This window comes from Balaenoptera borealis (assembly GCF_965194805.1).
Source record: "Balaenoptera borealis genome assembly, chromosome: 3".
Taxonomy (NCBI): Eukaryota; Metazoa; Chordata; class Mammalia; order Artiodactyla; family Balaenopteridae; genus Balaenoptera; species Balaenoptera borealis.
Genome location: NC_138866.1, coordinates 121,094,907 through 121,113,340, shown reverse-complemented (window position 1 = coordinate 121,113,340; position 18,434 = coordinate 121,094,907). Strand labels below are relative to the sequence as shown.

At 50.1% G+C, this 18,434-nt stretch overlaps 1 long non-coding RNA gene across 1 annotated transcript; it reads left to right on the top strand.

Moving 5' to 3' along the window:
• The first annotated feature begins 1,049 nt into the window (after positions 1-1,049).
• On the top strand, positions 1,050-18,432 carry LOC309626339. The gene is made up of 3 exons (XR_014243117.1): positions 1,050-1,532; positions 3,452-3,573; positions 11,325-18,432. It is a non-coding gene; the product is annotated as an uncharacterized lncRNA (long non-coding RNA).
• The last annotated feature ends 2 nt before the right edge of the window (positions 18,433-18,434 follow it).

Here is an 18,434-nt window from a genome sequence, read left to right as displayed (position 1 = left end):
TACATAAGAGCTACTATTTATGGAATACCTATTATTTGATGCATTGGTCGCTTTACATAAATTATCTTACCTACTTTACAGCAACCCTGCACGTAACTGAGACTCTTGCCATTTCACAAATGAGAAAACTGAGACCCAGAGAGGTGTAGTATCCTTCCCAAAACAGCCAGCTCCTAAATGCAGAAATAGGATCTGGATCTAGACTTCCCCATGCTTCCCACACTCCTAGCTTCAGGGTACCAGGAACCCCTGCAAGTAGAGATGTTGCCAGAGCATGGGTTTCCCTCGGCACAACTAACCAGTACTCACCAGGGCTCAGGCCCTTGGGAACCAGACTCCTAGAACCTGCCCTTGGTTCCCCGTGGGTCTGGGGCATGGACTAGGGATCAGCAGAAAACAGCTCCAGGTCCAAATCATCCTCCTCCCCTTCTCATGTCTCCAGCAGAGCCAGGAAGACTAGGCTGTCCTCAGCCCAAGAAATTTCCAGCCCTTTTCTGGTCTGGGCTGAGCTGGCATTAGTTAGGGGCCGGAATATCTAGGAAAGGAGGCTGTAAGGAGGAGGATTTGAAATGGAATTCATTTGCAATGGAGTAGAATTTGGACACTTGGAAGTGGGAATGAGGGACATCTGGGGTAAGTAGAACTTTACAAAGATGGCTGGGGTGGCCATTAGGGGGACAGCAGAGAAAAGCCTTGCTGAAGCAGAGGATGCATGTTGGTGCAAGATGGGAAAGATGAGAGCACCTGCAGTGAGGGACTTGAGAATCCCACAGCCTCCTCAGAGCCACTCCATTTTCTTGACCGTGGGAAGAGGAATCAAGGTTTCCTGTCTAGTCTGAGACTGGGAGAAGGGAGCTCGGTAATGCATTATCCAGAAGACCATATCGTGATAGGGACCCACTGTAATGAATAGGTAAGAACATCACACGATTAGCACAGTGGTAAGTAATATAGATATGCTAACTCCCCAAAGTATCTCACAACTAAACATCCCTCCTGCAACGCATTCTCGCTGAACCTTTCTTTCCTCCATGGGGCAGGGGGTGGGGGTGGGGTGGGGGGATGCTGGGACCTCACTGGCCCCATTAGAGGTGAGCTAGCCAAGATCCTGATGAGAGCTGACTCTGCCCACCTTCCTGCCCTGAACCCTGACTACAGAAGTTTGCGAAGCCACCATCACCACCCAGCTCTCCCACTTTCCTGTCCCCAGCCATGTCAGCCAAGGAGACCGAGGTGGGTGACCTCAGGCCCATGCTGTCCACACCCAGGCACTGTGCCTGATCATATCTGACTCCCTGCCAGGAACGCTCAAGCTCACACACCTGCCTGCGGCTCTCAGTTCCCTGTTCAGGCTGCTCCCTCCCTGATCCCCGCAGAGGATGGAAGCTTCCCCCTGTGGGCAACAATACCGTGGTGCAGCACCAGCAGGGCGTTCTTCCCTTCCCACCGCCGCTGCTGCCATCTTAGAAGCACCGCAGACACCAGCTCACCTGCCCTTCACTCTACCTGACCCAGCCTCCACCCCCAGGAAGGTAGGACAGGGCAGGGGTCACTACAGGGCACAGCCTGTGGAGGAACTGTGGAAAGAGGCCTGGGGTCCCTGATTTTTCTGTGGTTTCCTTGTGGCCAGTGGTAGGACTTTTCCAGGAGATCTTGGTAGGGATGGAGAACTTTCCCTGAGCCAAGTAGTAGACTGTGAGAGGCTTCCCAAAGGAGGTAGTGATGGTTACGTCCACTTTGGAGAGGTGGGGAAGGAAAAGAGTTTACTGGTGACCCCAGAGTGCAGGGAGAGGGGCAGAACCCTGGCACCATCTCTCCCCTTTGCCCCCAAGACTGACCACTCCCTGGGAGGACAGTGTTGGGGGGTGGCACATTTGCCCCAGGGACCCAGGGCAAGTGTGGAGAGTTAAATCCATAAAACCAACAAGAGAGGATGAGTCCCAGGAGTGATGAGCCCAGTGTTGGGGTGAGGATGGCTGGGGGCAGCCTGTGATCCCAGAGGCACCAAGGGGGGTGGGCAGGAAGTCCCTGGCAGAGGAGCCAGGAGCATGAGGCAGGAGACCAGCCTGACAAGGCCCAGGGCGCTCAGCCTACCACCCCTTTCATGGGCGGGGCACACTGCAGTGTCCCTGGTGCCTGAGAATGGGGTGCCACTCTCTCAGGATGGATTTCACTCCAGGCCTGGTGAAGGCAAGAGGAGAGGCCATTCAGCGTGGGCCCCAGACATGGAGTCCAGTCTTGCCCACTCAGCATGTGGGTCTCCCACAGGGTCCTGCATCTCTCAAAGGAAGGCCAAATCCAGGCCCTTCCCTCTGGCTTTCTCATAGAAGGGCTCTTTGTGCTCAGGCCAGAGACTGGGAGCTTGTCCAGGAAGCTGCAGGTGGTCCTCCTGCCCAAGGGGGGGCTGTTCTGAGAACTTCTGTAGCCCAGTGACATCCCTCTCAGGCCACGCTGACCCTACTCACCCTCCAGTTCCCTGGGTGTTTCTCTTTGTTGCATCCAGAGGTTGCAAATTGGTGGCCTGCACACTTGTTTGCTTCCCACGCATAGTTTTGTTTCAAAGAGAATGTTACATAAAAACAGATTTCAGGTTTCTTGGGAAGAGAATCCCCTCAATTTTGTTCTAAAAAATTGTCTTAAAAAAAAAACTAGTAGGGAATTCCCTGTTGGTCCACTGGTTAGGACTCCACGCTTCCACCTGGGGCCCAGGTGCTATACTCGGTCAGGGAACTAAGGTCCCACAAGCTGCACAGCGTGGCCAAAAAAAAAAAGAAAAGAAAAAAAAAATCAGTAGATCTGACAATGCTGGGCTGGTATTCCACACGGAAACAATCAGCAGAAATTCAGCAGCAGGACCCCTCCAAGTGGAGTGGGCATCACCCACAACCCCCAGGATGGCCCTCCCCCCTTCTGCCCAGTGGCCCTCATGCATTTACAGTGCCTCCTGCAGGCAGGCTGATTCCTCTGCAGGTAGAACCTGCCCCCAATTCATCTTTCATTGTGCCATTGCCGTCCTTCTGCCCCTGCATGTCTTAAGCATACCTTCCTTCCACCCTCATTAATGAACTGAGATTGATTTTCCCCACACAGCTTCTCCTCCAGTGGATCACAAGCCCCTTGAGGGCAGGAACAATCGCTGTGCTTCCAGGAGCTGGCACAGGGTTGGCACATAGTAGGTTCTCAGTGAATGTACATTGAATGAACATACCTCTCGCTCAGGCCCTCAATAGCCCTCCTTTGCCCTCAGGACTTAAACCCTTCTCCAGATCCACAGTGGAGGCCATGAGTCCCAAAGTCTTCCCAGAAGGAGGGGATGTCATTCTGGGTCTTGGGGGAGCAAAGGGGCAAGAAGGGCACTTTGCCTGACCCTGCTCCTCTTTAAGGCGCCGACCTCTGCTGGAAGTGCCGAAGCATCCACTCAGTTTTGTTTTGCTTTGTTTTTTTAATTTAGAGGCATCATTGCAAGACCGAGGGATGGATTCATACTTTTTAATAAAGGAATCTTCAAATAGCCCTTGTAGCTATTCCATCAATCCACTGGAGCACCAGCCACAGAGACAACTCATTCACTAGGTAATTGCCATCGTTCAAGTGTGGGATGGGACACTGTGAGATGTCACTTAAGTGAATTTTTGCTTAATCAAGTGCCTTTTCCCCATAAGGCTTGTACATTCTGAAAGCCCAGAGGATATCAGTGAGGGATGGACTTGGCTAGCCCTGCTTACCAGGTCTCCTTATCCCTTTCCTAAGTAAGACCCCGCTGGGATGCGACTGTGGGAGGGCCTGGGGTCAGATCTCTCTCCTGGAGGCCCAGCAGAGCACACGTAGCTCCAGGTTATCATTACGTGCTCCCCCACCCCCATCTGGTTGCTAGGAAGCTCCAGGTTTGTAATGAGAGCCCCCTTCATTATGGAAAAGGGAGCTTAATGTTCTAGGACACCTTCCTCTCCTCCCCCACCTCCTACTCTTCCTGGTCCTCCTCGATTCACAGGTGCAAGGCAAGCACTGTCCAGTCATCCTTCACGAGGAAGCTGACACTTCTCTGCTTTTTTAAGATGTGAGCTCTGGGCTGCAGACACAGCGATAGAGAACGGCTGTGTTGAGTGAATCACTCTTTCACCCGATTACCCCTGTGATCAGTGGCGTTCCTGGGATGGTTGGATGAGATAAAGACTCAGTTGCTGGACAGGTTGAGTCTACATTAAGAATTAGGGCTCAGGGAGAGGCCAAGGATAGGATCAGTCAGGGCAAGGGAGGGGCTCCGTGTGTGAGCAGGGTCAGGGCTCAGTCTGCGCTCCCTGACTCAGCTCCCTGATCTCTAGTGTAAACCGTACTTCACATACAAAATGCGAAACAACTTGTCACTCTGCTGCCTTAAAACCTCCTATGAAAGAAAGAAAAAAGAAAAAAATGTCAGTGGTTCCTCGTGGGCTTTAGGATCACAAAGCAGGACATTTAAGGGACTTTCCTGGTGGTTTAGTTGTTAAGACTCCCGTGCTTCCACTGCAGGGGGCACTGGTTCGATCCCTGGTTAGGGAACTAAGATCCCACATGCCACATGGCCAAATGACAACAACAACAAACAAACAAAAAAACAAAGCAGGACATTTAAGACCCTCCTAGCTTGGTGTCTGCTGGTCCCTGCCCTCCTTGCCACTCCCATCCACATAGCTTTCATTCAAGGCAGATGAGCCGCTCAAAGTCCCTGAAGTGCCTGCTCCCCTCTTGCCTCTGTGTTCTCAAGGCCATTTGCCTTCGTGGGACTGACCCTGCTTCCCCCTCTGTAGGGCCTAGAAGCTCCAGCTGTAGAACTGAACAAAGTTGGGTTTGATCCCTGCTTTATCACCTGCTGGCTGTGGGACTTGGGGCAAATAGCTTAGCCTCATTCAAGCACAGAGTCAGCCGTGCATGAGCCAGGGTGAGGCTTTCAGGGTGTGTCCCCAGACAGGGTTTTAACACATATGACTCATTTGAATCATTCGTTGTTCCCTGTTGTGTTTATGTCTGACTAACACTTGGCATCCCAGTCCTACCCCTTCCTAGTGGCCTTGCTAGACTGCTGTGACTGGAAGGGTAGAAAGGACACTCCCCAGGCCCTCTTACAGCTGAAGTTGTGTGTGAACGCTGCATTCCAGAAGTTAGAGGCACTTTGACAAGACTGGGATGGCAGATTTGGAGGCTATCTATGGCTGCTTTGGGCTGTTTGGGGCCAGCAAGCCTGGATGTGGAAAGGCAGCAGCAGTTCAGGGTTGAGTCTTCCGACTCATGGGTGTGGGGAGGCAATAGCACGATCCCTGCTCCCCGGCCCAGCTACGGCAGCAAGGTCCTGAACCCAGTGATTCCTCCCCTACATCCCATATTCTTTTTGTTGCCATAACCAGGTGCCACGAACTTAGAGGCTTAAAACAACACAAACCTGTTCTCTTAAGGCTGGAGGTCAGAAGTCCAAAATCAATCTCACTGGACTAAAATCAAGGTCGGCAGGCCTGGGTCCCACCTGGAGGCTCTAGAGGAGAATCCATTTCCTTGCCTTTTCCAGTTTCTAGAGGATGCTTGCTTGCATTCCTTGGGTCAGGGCCCCTTCCTCCATTTTCAAGTCAGCTCTTGCTTCTGTCATCCAATTTCTTTCTTTTTCTTTCTTTGTTTTCTGGCTCTGCTCTCCCGCCTCCCTCTTATATAACCTCCCTCGTGGTTATATTGGGCCCACCTGGATAATCCAGGATAATCTCCCCATCTCAAGATTCCTTTTTTTTTTTTTTAGTGAAGTATAGCTGGGAATTCCCTGGTGGTCCAGTGGTTAGGACTCCGAGCTTCCACTGCAGGGGGCAAGAGTTTGATCCCTGGTCAGGGAACTAAGATCCCACAAGCCGCGTGGCAAGGCCAAAAATAAATAAATAAATAAATAAATAAGCGAAGTATCGTTGATTTATAATATTGTGTTAGTTTCGGGTGTATGGCAAAGTGATTCAGGTGTTTTTTTTTTCAGATTGTATTCCATTACAGGTTATTACAAGATGTTGAATATAATTCCCCGTGCTATACAGTAAATCTTTGTTGCTTATCTATTTCATGTATAGTTGTTTGCATCTGTTAATCCCACACTCCTAATTTGTCCCTCCCTCCCTCCCTCCCTCTCCCCTTTGGTAACCATAAGTTTGTTTTCTATGTCTGTGAGTCTGTTTCTGTTTTGTATATAGGTTCATTTGTATTACTGATGTTTTTAGATTCCACATATAAGTGTATCATATAGTATTTGTCTTTCTCTGACTTACTTCACTAAGTATAATATTCTCTAGGTCTATCCATGTTGCTGCAAATGGCAATATTTCATTCTTTTTATGGCTGAGTAATACTCCACTATATACATATACGTGTGTGTGTGTATGTATATATATATACACACCACATCTTCTTAAGCCAGTTGTCTGTTGATGGGCACTTGGGTTGTTTCCATGTCTTGGCTATTGTAAATAGTGCTGCTATGAACATTGGGGTGCATGTATCTTTTCAAATCAGAGTTTTTGTTTTTTCCAGATGTATAGCCAGGAGTAGGATTGCTGGATCATATGTTAGCTCTATTTTTAGTGTTTTAAGAAAACTCCATACTGTTTTCCATAGTGGCTGTACCAATTTGCATTCCCACCAAGAGTTTACGAGGGTTCCCTTTTCTCCACATCCTTGTCAACATTTGTTGTTTGCAGATTTTTTTTTTTTCAATTCGTAAAGTTGACAAAGCTTGAATACACTCTTTTTTTTTTTTAACTTTGGGTTTATTTATTTATGGCTGTGTTGGGTCTTTGTTTCTGTGCGAGGGCTTTCTCTAGTTGGGGCCAATGGGGGCCACTCTTCATCGCGGTGCGCGGGCCTCTCATTATCGCGGCCTCTCTTGTTGCGGAGCACAGGCTCCAGACGCGCAGGCTCAGTAATTGTGGCTCACGGGCCTAGTTACTCCGCGGCATGTGGGATCCTCCCAGACCAGGGCTCGAACCTGTGTCCCCTGCATTGGCAGGCAGATTCCCAGCCACTGCGCCACCAAGGAAGCCCCTGCAGATTTTTTGATGAGAGTCATTCTGACAGGTGTGAGGTGATACCTCCTTGTGGTTTTGATTTGCATTTCTCTAAAAATTAGCCATGTTGAGCATCTTTTCAAGTGCCTCTTGGCCATCTATATGTCTTCTTTGGAAAAATGTCTGTTTGTCTTCTGTCCATTTTTGGATTGGGTTGTTTGTTTTTTCAATATTAAGTTGCATGAGCTGTTTGTATATTTTGGATATTAACCCCTTATCAGTCACATTATTTGCAGATATTTTCTCCCATTCCATAGGTTGTTTTTTCATTTTGTTGATGGTTTCCTTTGCTGTGCAAAAGCCTTTAAGTTTGATTAGGCCCTGTTGGTTTCTCTTTGATTTTATCTCTTTTGCCTTGGGAGACTGACCTGAGAAAATATTGCTACCATTTATGTCAGAGAATGTTTGGCCTATATTCTCTTCTAGGAGTTTTAAGGTGTCATGTCTTATATTTAGGTCTTTAGACCATTTTGAGTTTATTTTGGTATACAGTGTGAGGGAGTGTTCTAATTTCAATGATTAACATGAGGCTGTCTGGCTTTCCCAACACCACTTGTTGAAGAGACTGTCTTTTCTCCACTGTATACTCTTGCCTCATTTGCCGTAGGTTAACTGACCATAGGTGCATGTGTTTATTTCTGGGCTCTCTATTCTGTTCCACTGAGCTATATGTCTGTTTTTGTGCCAGTACCATGCTGGTTTTTTTTTTTTTTTCAGTTTTTAATTCTTTTTTTTTTTTAACATCTTTATTGGAGTATAATTGCTTTACAATGGTGTGTTAGTTTCTGCTTTATAACAAAGTGAATCAGTTATACATATACATATGTTCCCATATCTCTTCCCTCTTGCATATACCATGCTGTTTTGATCACTATTGCTTTGTAGCATAGTCTGAAGCAGTGCCTCCAGCTTTGTTCTTTTCCTTCAGGATTACTTTGGCAATTCTGGGCCTTTTGTGGTTTCATATAAATTTTAGGATTATTTGTTCTAGTTCTGTGAAAAATGTCATGGGTATTTTGATAGGGCTTGCATTAAATTTGTAGATGGCTTTGGGTAGTAAGGCCATTTTAATATTAATTCTTCCAACCCAATAGCAAATGGATATCTTTCCATTTCTTTGAGTCATCTTCAATTTCCTTTATCAATGTTTTATAGTTTTCAGCATATAGGTCTTTCACCTCCTTGGTTAAGTTTATTCCTAGGTATTTTTTTAATGCAATTTTAAACGGGATTGTTTCCTTACTTTTTCTTTCTGATATTTCATTATTAGTGTAAAGAAATGCAAAATATTTCTGTATATTAATCTTATATCCTGCTACCTTGCTGAATTCATTGATTAGTTCTAATAGTTTTTGTGTGGAAACGGTTCTCTATATAGAAGTATTATATCATCTGCAAATAGTGACAGTTTTACTTCTTCCCTTCTGATCTGGATACCTTTTATTTCTTTATCCTGTCTGATTGCTCTGGCTAGGACTTCCAATACTATGTTGAACAGAAGTGGTGAGAGTGGGCATCCTTGTCTTGTTCCTGAATTTAGTAGGAAGGCTTTCAGCTTTTCACTGTTGAGTATTATGTTGGTTGTGGGTTTGTTGTAAATGGCTTTTATTATGTTGAGATATGATCCTTCTATACCCACTTTGGTGAGATCAAGATTCTTAACTTACATCGGCAAAGTCTCCTTTACCATTGTAAGATAATATTCACAGGTTCCAGAAATTAGGATGGGGATATTGGGGGGGTGCATTATTCAGCCTACCACAATGCCTTTCTAAAGTGGCCAAGGTAGCAGCCTCCTGGCTGGTCAGTTCTGTAGTATTCTGGGAGTCATTCCTGGAGACCCAGCCTCAAGCCTGCTCCTTCAGCCCTTCCAATGATTTTGTGAACACCCAGGACCCTGCGTTCAACCTCTTTCTGCTTAAAATACAGTAGCTTCTGTTTCCTACACCCAACCAAGACTAAAATACCAATTATCCTTCAAGTCTCAGTTCAAATGTCACCATCTTTGGTAAGCCTCCCCCAATTCCTCCAAGGTTCCTTCTCCCTACTCTGGACCCCACAGATCCTCTTAGATCAAACCTCCCTAGTGGATCATGACCTCTCTATCCAGCTACAGCACGGGCTCAAACATAAAGGAAGGCTGCATAAAGAAGTGAACCAGAGGCCATCAGCTGAGAGCAACTTCCTAAGCATTAAGCCTTGGATGTGGACTGAGGCAGGCATGGCCTGGGAGGGACTGGGATCAGCCAGGTTGGAGCCAGGCTACCTGGGAATCTAGCAACATAAGGAGGGAAGCCTGGGATAGGAACGCCACCTCAACCTTGCAAAGCTCCCGGGGCTCAGAGAAAAAGCAAAAGGAATCTTCAGATGCAGAAGCAAGCCAGCAGCTGCACACACGTGAAACAGTACATTTTTCAGCTCCAGGGCTGCTGTCCAATCTGGGGCTTCATGGCCCTGAATCCAGAAATGCAGAAACAATGGCATGTGACAGAAGGGACTGATCCACAGTGGATCCCTGATCCACAGGAGAATGTGGAGGGTCAAATCTAGAAAACAACCAATAAGCAGAAGCTGAATCTCCCTTGACGAGGCAGAAAAGGAAACAGGCCAAATGATGTCCTCAGTCTATGGCAGGCCCTGACCCTACCTCACCTGGGACAGGGCAAGCAGTCTGGCCCCAGAACCCAGAAGGGCATGCCCATGCCTGGGTGTAAATGGAGCAAGCAAACTGTTCCTTAAAAGTGTCAGATGCATGCAACGCATCAGAGAAGACTCTGCATGCCACCTTAGATGACGTGAATATGAAGATGGGACAATAGGGAAAGACAGCCCTGCAGAAGACCACCTCCACTGGCAGGCAAGAACTCAAGAGTCCAAACTAGAAAATGCAGAGGTTCTGTCCTGCCTGTGGCTGTTGTGTGCTGCGACATCAGGCAGACCCCATGCCCTCCCTGGGCCTCAATCTCTTCCATCTGTACAGTGGGAACAGTAGACTCCATGCCTAAGGGTTTAGGGAAATAAGGAAAACAAGAGAGCGCTGCGCAAAGTAGGGGGTTAGGAAGGGCAGAGGAGTGGGAGATGCAGATTCTGCGCCATGGTAGGAAAGAGGCTCTGCCTGAGGAGGGAGGTCTGGGAGGCCTGGGGTGTCACTAATGAGGTCCCAGCAGATAGGGCTGGGCATGAGTGAGCTTAAGGAACCAGCCCTCCTCCATTCTGACACTAGGCACACTTCAAATTAATAATTAAAATGCTTCCTGTCAGATTCCAGCCTGACACATAATTAGAGCAGCTCCAGGCTTTAGGCGATGGTGATGAAAACAGTTCTTGTTAGAAAGAGGCTTTTCTGGGGATAAGCTGGGGGAGGATAGAACCCTCCTCCCCAGATTTTGCCAGCACGTCCTCCCTCCATCTGCATTCCAGATAGATACAGACAGGGGTTTTCCTTCCAGCCTGGGGAGGGGTGGGGGTGTGAGAAGGAGCATCCATTTCCCCATCTGCCTGCACCAGTGGGGGGTTGGACAAGGTGCATATAGCTGACATGAGAGGACAGCGCGGGGGTCTGTGCAAGGAGGGCAGGCGGGGACTCCTTGGACTTTCAAAGGCCAGACAGAAGAATCTGGGGCCAGCTGCAAATCCCGAATGCCACCCCAACCTGTGTATACAAGGTATTGCTATCATATCCTGTCTTCCCAGGACTGCTGGAGAGTAGCTGAGCTCAGCCACCAACTCTTCAGTGGTCAAAGCAGCCCAGGCCCCTCCCCACCAACCCATGGCAGCCATCACTTCCTTCTAGAGCAGAGCCCTTCCTATCAACAAAGTGGGGCATGGACCCAGGAGTCCTAGCTCCCAGCCCCTGGGCTTCTCAGGCCCCCAGGAGCAAAGCTTGGAGGGGCTGTCCATGGTTCCAGAGAAACTTCCAGTTTTCAGGCTCTTCCCCTATCAGGAGTTCTCCCAGAGCCTCATCCAGTCAACTCCTTCCTTCAGAGTCCAGTCCCTAGCCCTATCAAACCATCCTACCTCCTCACCTGCCACCAGGTCTGGCCCCCCAAGAGAGGGAAGGGACCACCACCGCTTAGCTCATTCAGGGAGCGCCGTGAGTGCCAACCCTGGGGCTTCACCCTGATGGGGATGCCCTTAGGAGCTTGGCAATCAGCGCTCATGCCAAAGCTACCTATTAGAAGAAGCAAATCATTTTAGAGTAATGTTGCGTTGCTTCATTGAAGTTGCCTTCATAAATATTTTAAATGTGTTTATTAGGAAAACCACAGGAGCAGAGAAGAGGCTGCTGAGGCTGGGAGGAAAGATGGCTTGTGAGGTCTCAGCCGCCACTGCCACCACCACCAACGAAACATCTACTCCCTCAGAGGGGCCGACCCTGTGGGGCCTGCAAAGAGGAGAAGCCCACTTTGTTGGGCTGCCCTCCCCCCCTTGTGAAGCTGGCTGCTCTGATGCCGTGTTCCTGTCCTCAGGTTGAACCCCAGAAGGCAATATAACAGAGTCCTATGGACCCAGCGCTGAGCTGGGGCAAGAGCCCTCCTCTGAATGCTGCTCTGAGTTGCTGGGCAACTGCTCCCCTTCTCTGACTCAGTGGTACAGGGGAAAGAGCTGGGAGGTCCCTTCCTGGGCAGGCTGAGGTACCCAGATTTGTGGATGCTGTCCTTCACTCTCCTCCCCCCGACTCCTTCATCTACTCCCTTCTCCCCATGCACGTACCCATCCAGAGCCACATCAGACCAGGAGCAACAGAGCCAGAGCAGGTGCACAGAGCCAGACAACCATCCCCGGGAGGCCCTCAGCCCAGGCATCTCAGCCTAGCCTTGTCCCACTCCAGTGGGCAGGGAGAGCCCAGCTCAGGACCTGGGGAAGGGGTAAGAATGGTGTCTCCTGCCCCATTATCCCTCTGTGGGGGTGGGGCAGGGATGGAGGTGCCATGGCTGCCTCTGACACAGCTCCTCTCCTTGGGTAAGAGCCTCTTTCTGTTCCCCAAGCCAAAGCCAACAAGCCAATTAAACCCTGAGAAAGCAGAATCGATCTGCAGGCCAAGGGATTACATTGATCTGCAGTGCTGGTACCCAGGGGGCCATGGCTGCCTCCCCCTCGAGCCTGGAGCTCCTTCTACTGCCATCGTCAGCTGAGCAATGAGCAATCCTCCCCCTTCTCCCGCACCCCTCCACCCCTGCCACACCCTGTCCGACTGCGTATCCCCTCTCTGTTGGTCTGGGCTGAGCCTGAGGCCATCTGTTCAGACCTATTCATTCACATCACATAAGTGCAGGTGAGGTGACGCCATGAAGCCTCTGTCCTTTGGGCGATCTCTCTTCATCTCAGTCAACCAGGGAAGGGGGCTACTGCTCTTGACCTCAGTTTGCAGTTGTGACCTGCAAGGACACAGAGTACCCAGCACCCCAAGGGTTAGCAGGTAGCATTCCCCACACAGAGCGTGGGAGTGGGTGAACATGGAGCTTAGGGAACCTTCTCCGGTAAATAAAAAAGGAGAATGACTCGCAATTACCATATCAATTGTTTCTGGGTAAATAGGTGCTAAGAGATTTTTTAAATAGATTGGTCCTTTAAATAGGTTAAGCACCCTTTGGCAGCCTCATTTACATTATTCATTTGCTGGGAAATCCTTTTTTCTGGGATGGTGCAGAAATAAACTTCAGCCTCAGTCTGAATTCCATTCAGAGACTGGATTAATGTGGTTTGGGTACTTCGCTGCCTGCAGTGTACCAGAGGACAGGGGCTGCTCTGTGCCCTGGGCTGGGTGGGGGAAATCCAGACCTGCTCTAGGGAGGATATGAACTCCCAGAGAGCAGCGAAGGAGCCAGTGCTTTATTATGGCTGTGAAACACCGAGATGCAGTCAGGGATCCAGGGGGATACACAGGAGGGAGTACATAGGATTTCCATAGGTAGAGAAGAGAGAGGGCAGACCCAGTGGAGGAAGAGCTTGAGCAAAGGCTTTTATAAACAGGATTGAATATGATCCATACAACTTCTTCCGCTCCGTCAGTCACCTCTGTCCCCTTCTCCCTCATCACCCATCCTCCAGACAGAGCAAAATGGACCCCTCTCCCAGTATTGCCAAGCCCACTCCACAAATGCCCCAGGTCTGGAGGCCCTGGCCACCAGCACATTGTCTTGTAGGGCTGACCCAGATCCTTCCAGCTGCAGTGGACGGGCGGACACTCAGAAGGGCAGCCTGGATGGAGATACCAAGGAAATCAGCACCCTGGCCATGACTCCCCGGTCACCAAAGCCCTCAGCGTGGTCACCCAAGGAGGCTGAGCTTGTTCTGCAACCTGGCCAGCTTCAGGTTCTCGCAATGTTTGCTGAAGCTGTCACCAGTGAGCACGTGGACTTCAAAGTAATTATGAAAGCTATAGGAACAAGAAGGAATGCGTTCATTCATTAGCAGCAAATTACACGAAATTATCCTAGCAAATAAGGCAAAAATGTCAGCTCAGTGGCTGGCAGAGACACATGTTGGTCCTTACTCCCAGCGCCCTGAGAATGGGGTCACATTCTGCAGGAACCGCTTAGGAGAGGATATTGAAACACAAGAGTCAGGAAGGGAATGGGATAGGGTGCAGACTAGGACCCTGGGAGCCTGACAGTCTGTGAATCATGGGACTAGACAGGTAGACTCCAGATAGGTAAGTTTTGAGACTGAGGAAGGACTAGAGGCCAGAGACCTTGCAGGAGGGTGGTGGAAGGCAGTGGAGGAGGAAAGATGCTATACTCTTGTCACTCTGGCTAGAGCAGGTCTGCAGAACCATGGAGGCCACAGAATATCCTGGGGCAGAAGCAAGTTTGAGACAGGGAGAAAAGAAACAAGAAGAACGTGAAGGGTGCTTCCTTGAGCCTGGCACACGCGCACAGACTGCTGGGCTGCAGCGAGCAGGACAGATGGTCCTTCCCTTCGTGGTGCTGGAGGGAGGGAGGGAGCCAGAACCTGCCATGTGACTGTGCACATCTGGAGGCCTGGGGGCGACAAGGGAGAGAGACAGAGGGAGAAGGGGAGGCAGTGGGAGGAAAAGGAGGGACCCCCCCCCCTTTCTCCTGTCCTCAGGTGAAGGGGGTTGAGTCATCATCCCTGACACCCCGTCTTTTCTCACTTCCCTGGAGGCTGGGTGCCTGGTCTGACCAAGGGTAGGAACTCAGGGTTCCTGCTCTCCTCCGGGTCCCACAACACAGGGAATAGGGTCCCGCTCTTCTCCACACTAAACAAGATCACTTCCTTTAACCTTCCTTGCACCTGTATTGTCTGTGATTCCTTTAGTGAGAAAACAAATACCCTTTGGTCTGATTCAGTCATCACTGAGAACAGCTGGCTTGTCTCATGTGCCTGGTCTCCAAAGCCCCGGCTCAGGGCTGTCTCTCTGAATCCTATTTCACATTAACTTGTAAGCTAGGCAGGAGCCCCTGGGGTACGCACATCAAATATTTAGCAATGATCTCAACCAGCTGCATCAGAACTTCTAGGGGTGGGGCCCAGGCACTACTATTCATAAAACTTTCTTAAGTGATTCTAAGGTGCAGCCAGGGTTGAGAACCACTGGACAAATGTGATCCGGAGCTGTATCGCTAGGAGCATAGTGCTTAAGGATCAAGGAGGTGAGAGGCTGATCTACTGTGAGCTGAAACATTTTGATCCATGGCAGGGCCTCCATCTGAAAGGGACAATAATGGAACATGTCCAGAGGAGGGCAATAGGGGTGAAGAAATCATATCAGCTGAGGGAAGTTGAGGGGAAGGGGTTCTTTTGCTTCTCAGGTGCTGGGGAAAGGCTGGGGACAAAGGTCACAGACCCTCTGTCTCTGAGGGCTGGGATGTGCACGCCCCATGAGACCCAGTGCTTCCTAACGAGCACCACCTCATTAGTGGTGAAATAATGTCACCATAATTACCTGGAGCTGGTGGAGCCAAACGGCCAGGTCATGAACAACCTCAGACACAAGTGCAGGGAATTTAACTTGCCCTGAGGCACCTGCATCCAGTGAGATGCTGATGAACGTGGCCCCATTCCTGTGGTCAGGTGTGGTGGGTACAGGATGCAGGGCTCAGCCCAAGGCCCAGCACACACTCAGACGGCTGCTCCCACCCCACCCAGCAAGAGGCAGACGCACTCACCTCCAAGACTGGGGTCCCAGAACCACGAAGACCGCTAGCTCCTGGGGAACGGAGGCGGGGCCACCACAAGGTAGGTGATGAAGGGGAAGGTGGTGCAGGGGGGGTGGGGGAGAGAGGCCCACAGGCCCCGTCTGCTGCTGAGTCGGGCTCCGCGGCTGAGTCCCTGAGAGCCTGGCTGGGGCGGCAGTTCCCAGCACCATTTTTGCCCTGTCTAAAATCCATTTTGCTAGTGGCCCTAAGTGTTCTTCATTTGTAAGTTCTTGCTGCCACAGGGACTGGCTACAAAGGCAACCCAGGGGCTTCCCTGGTGGCACAGTGGTTAAGAATCCGCCTGCCAGTGCGGGGGACACGGGTTTGAGCCCTGGTCCGGGAAGATCCCACATGCCGCGGAGCAACTAAGCTCGCGCACCACAACTACTGAGCCTGCGCGCCTAGAGCCCGTGCTCCGCAACAAGAGAGGCCACTGCAATGAGAAGCCAAAGCACCGCAACGAAGAGTAGCCCCCGCTCGTTGCAACTAGAGAAAAGCCTACGCGCAGCAACGAAGACCCAGAGCAGCCAAAAATAAATAAATAAATAAATAAATTTATTAAAAAAAAAAAAAAAAGCAGCCCAAACAATTGGCAGCTCTACCAACATTTAAAATCCACAGGCCTATGACCCCATGATCCCACTTCTGGGGCTCCATACTGTAGAAACTGGAGCACGAGGCTGCGTTATTTGTTTCCAAACTATAGAAACTGGCAAAACATATACTAGAACAGCAGTGCCATGAGATACTATGCAGCCATTTTAAAAGAATGAGGGAAGTCTCTTGCTAGGAGCTAGACACAAAACAGTATATACAGTAGGACTCCACTTACATGAAGTTCAGGAACAAGCAAAACCAATCCATGGTGAGGGCAACCAGAGTAGTACCTCTGGGTGGGGCCATTGACTGGGCAGGGGCAGGAGGGAACTTTCTGGATTCTGAAGATGTTCTATATCTTGATCTGGGTGATGTTTACATGGGTAAATACTTCTATAAAAATTCACAGAGCCATACCCCGAGGACTAGCATCTTTTACACACTAGATGTGTGATACACCTCCATATAAAAAGTAAAGAGAACTGACTTGAGAAAATGGTAAAGAAAACAGAAAAAAAGTTGCAGAACTGTATGTACGATTTCATTTTTATAAATGTGTAAGCCTGGGGAAAAGTCTGGAAGGATATCGAACCCTTAGCAGTGCTTCCCTCTGAGTGGGGGGACTGGAGCTGAAGACAACCACTCTCTACATTTCTGTATTGTTTGCGTTTGTGGTGTTTGAAGCCTCTGCCCCCCCCCCCCCCACTCTCTACGTTCCGGCTGCTCACTTCACGGTAGCTCCGCTCCTGCTCCTCTGTGAGTGCCCTGCACTTGGAGGCCTGGGTTTTGGACTCCTCGGAGCAAACTTTGGCTTCATGTCTCAGTTTAAGACTTGGGCTTTGCATCAAGATCTTTGGCCATTGCCCAGCTCAGAATCTGCCAGGGTCTCTGCTCATTGGCCCACATGTACCAGCATCCCACTTAGCAACCGCCTCCCGGGATGAGCAAGGTCAGGTGCCTCTCCCCGAACGGGCCCCGTGGAAGGTGCCGTCCCTGCCTGTGAGCGGAAGCAGAGCACTCTGAAGAGGAAGCAAGCAGGTAGAGAAAGGTAGGGCACCCCCCACACACACCCAGTCCCCTCCTCCTGAGTAGTCAGGGTCACTAATTGGTCTTCACAGCCTTGGTTACATATGGTCCTGGAGGTGAATTCTGGTCACACCTCACGCCAGGAAAATGAACCCTTGCTCTGTCCCCTCTTTAATATGGATGTGACACCTGCAGGCTACAGCTTGTCACACTGTGAGAATTATTTCTCCATTAAAACGCAGGAGTTGGAGTTTTGCCCAGGAAGGCAGCTAAAAGTACTGCTCTCTGGGGCATCAGTCACCAGGGGACTTAGTGGCCACCTTCCTCACTCTTCAGCCCCCAGGGAAGTCCCACACCTGCCGGGTCCCTCCCGTGAGCATTTGATACAGCATCATGTCTGAGCCATATCCCAGCCCTGTCAGAGAGAAAAAGCACCGGTTACCGTGCCTGTTTTACTGACGGGCAAACTGAGGTTCAGACAGCTTACTCTGGGTCACTGTGCTCCATCTACAAAATCACGGAGGCGCAAGAGTGTGCAGCCCGACTTGGGGGGGGGGAAGATAAGCCGTCACACGTACCCAGCACTTTACAGTTTGTAGTGCCTTCTTCCTGCTTTGTCCAACCCTCGCAACGATCCTATGAAAAAAGAACTACTATTGTCCCCACATTACAGGTGGGGTTGATGCCTGGTGAGGTGAGAACACGCTCAAGGGCACAGGGGGAGATAAGGGGCAAAGGCAGAGCCTCAGCACAAGGCTTTTGATTCTAAAACCCACCCAGAGGACCGGGGGTGGGACTTCTAGCAAGGTGACCGGTCTCATTCCCAGGGTCATCGACTTTAGAAGAAGCACCCCAGTTTGTAAAGAATGCCACATACTTTTCAGAAGAGGACTCATCACCCCTTCTTAATAGATAAGGAAATGAAGGTTTAGAGGGATGAAGGACTTGGTCACAAGTTAGTAGCAGAGCTGGGAAAAAAAAAGTCAAGTGTCCTGACCCCCAGCCCGGTCTCCTCCAGCTGCCCCAGGGCCTGCGGAGCTCGGGGACTGACTGGCTGGCCAGTTCTGAGACCCTGGCACCCAGGGGCAAATGAGCACTGTGCATCTGCAGGCTCCCACGTCCCTGAACCCGGTTCTCTGGAAACTGTTTGCCTTCCACATTCAACCCCTCTTCCCAGTCTTTGGCGCTGGAAGGTGGTGAAAACCTCAGGCCCATTTTTCATATAAGAAAACTAAGGCCCAGAGAAGCTAAATGCCCAGCTCAGGATCACAGGGTAGAACTAGGTCCTGGACCTGGACCTCTGACTCGGGCCTGGTGCCCATTCCACTGGGTCAGCCAAGAACAGCACACAGAGCTCCTTTCCTGTGTCAGCTTCTTATTGGGTCTCAGCTTCCCCATCCATGAAATGGGGGCATTAGCCCTTAAACAAGCCTGGGGTCTGAGTCTTCTGAGACAAAGCTATTAGTCTTCTGAGATAAAGCTATTTCAGGGTGGAGCCCCAAGAAGTGACCAAAGGGCCTGGCTTTCTGGACAGCCAACATCACTTTACCAAGGGGGAAACTGAGGCTAGAGAGGGGGTCAT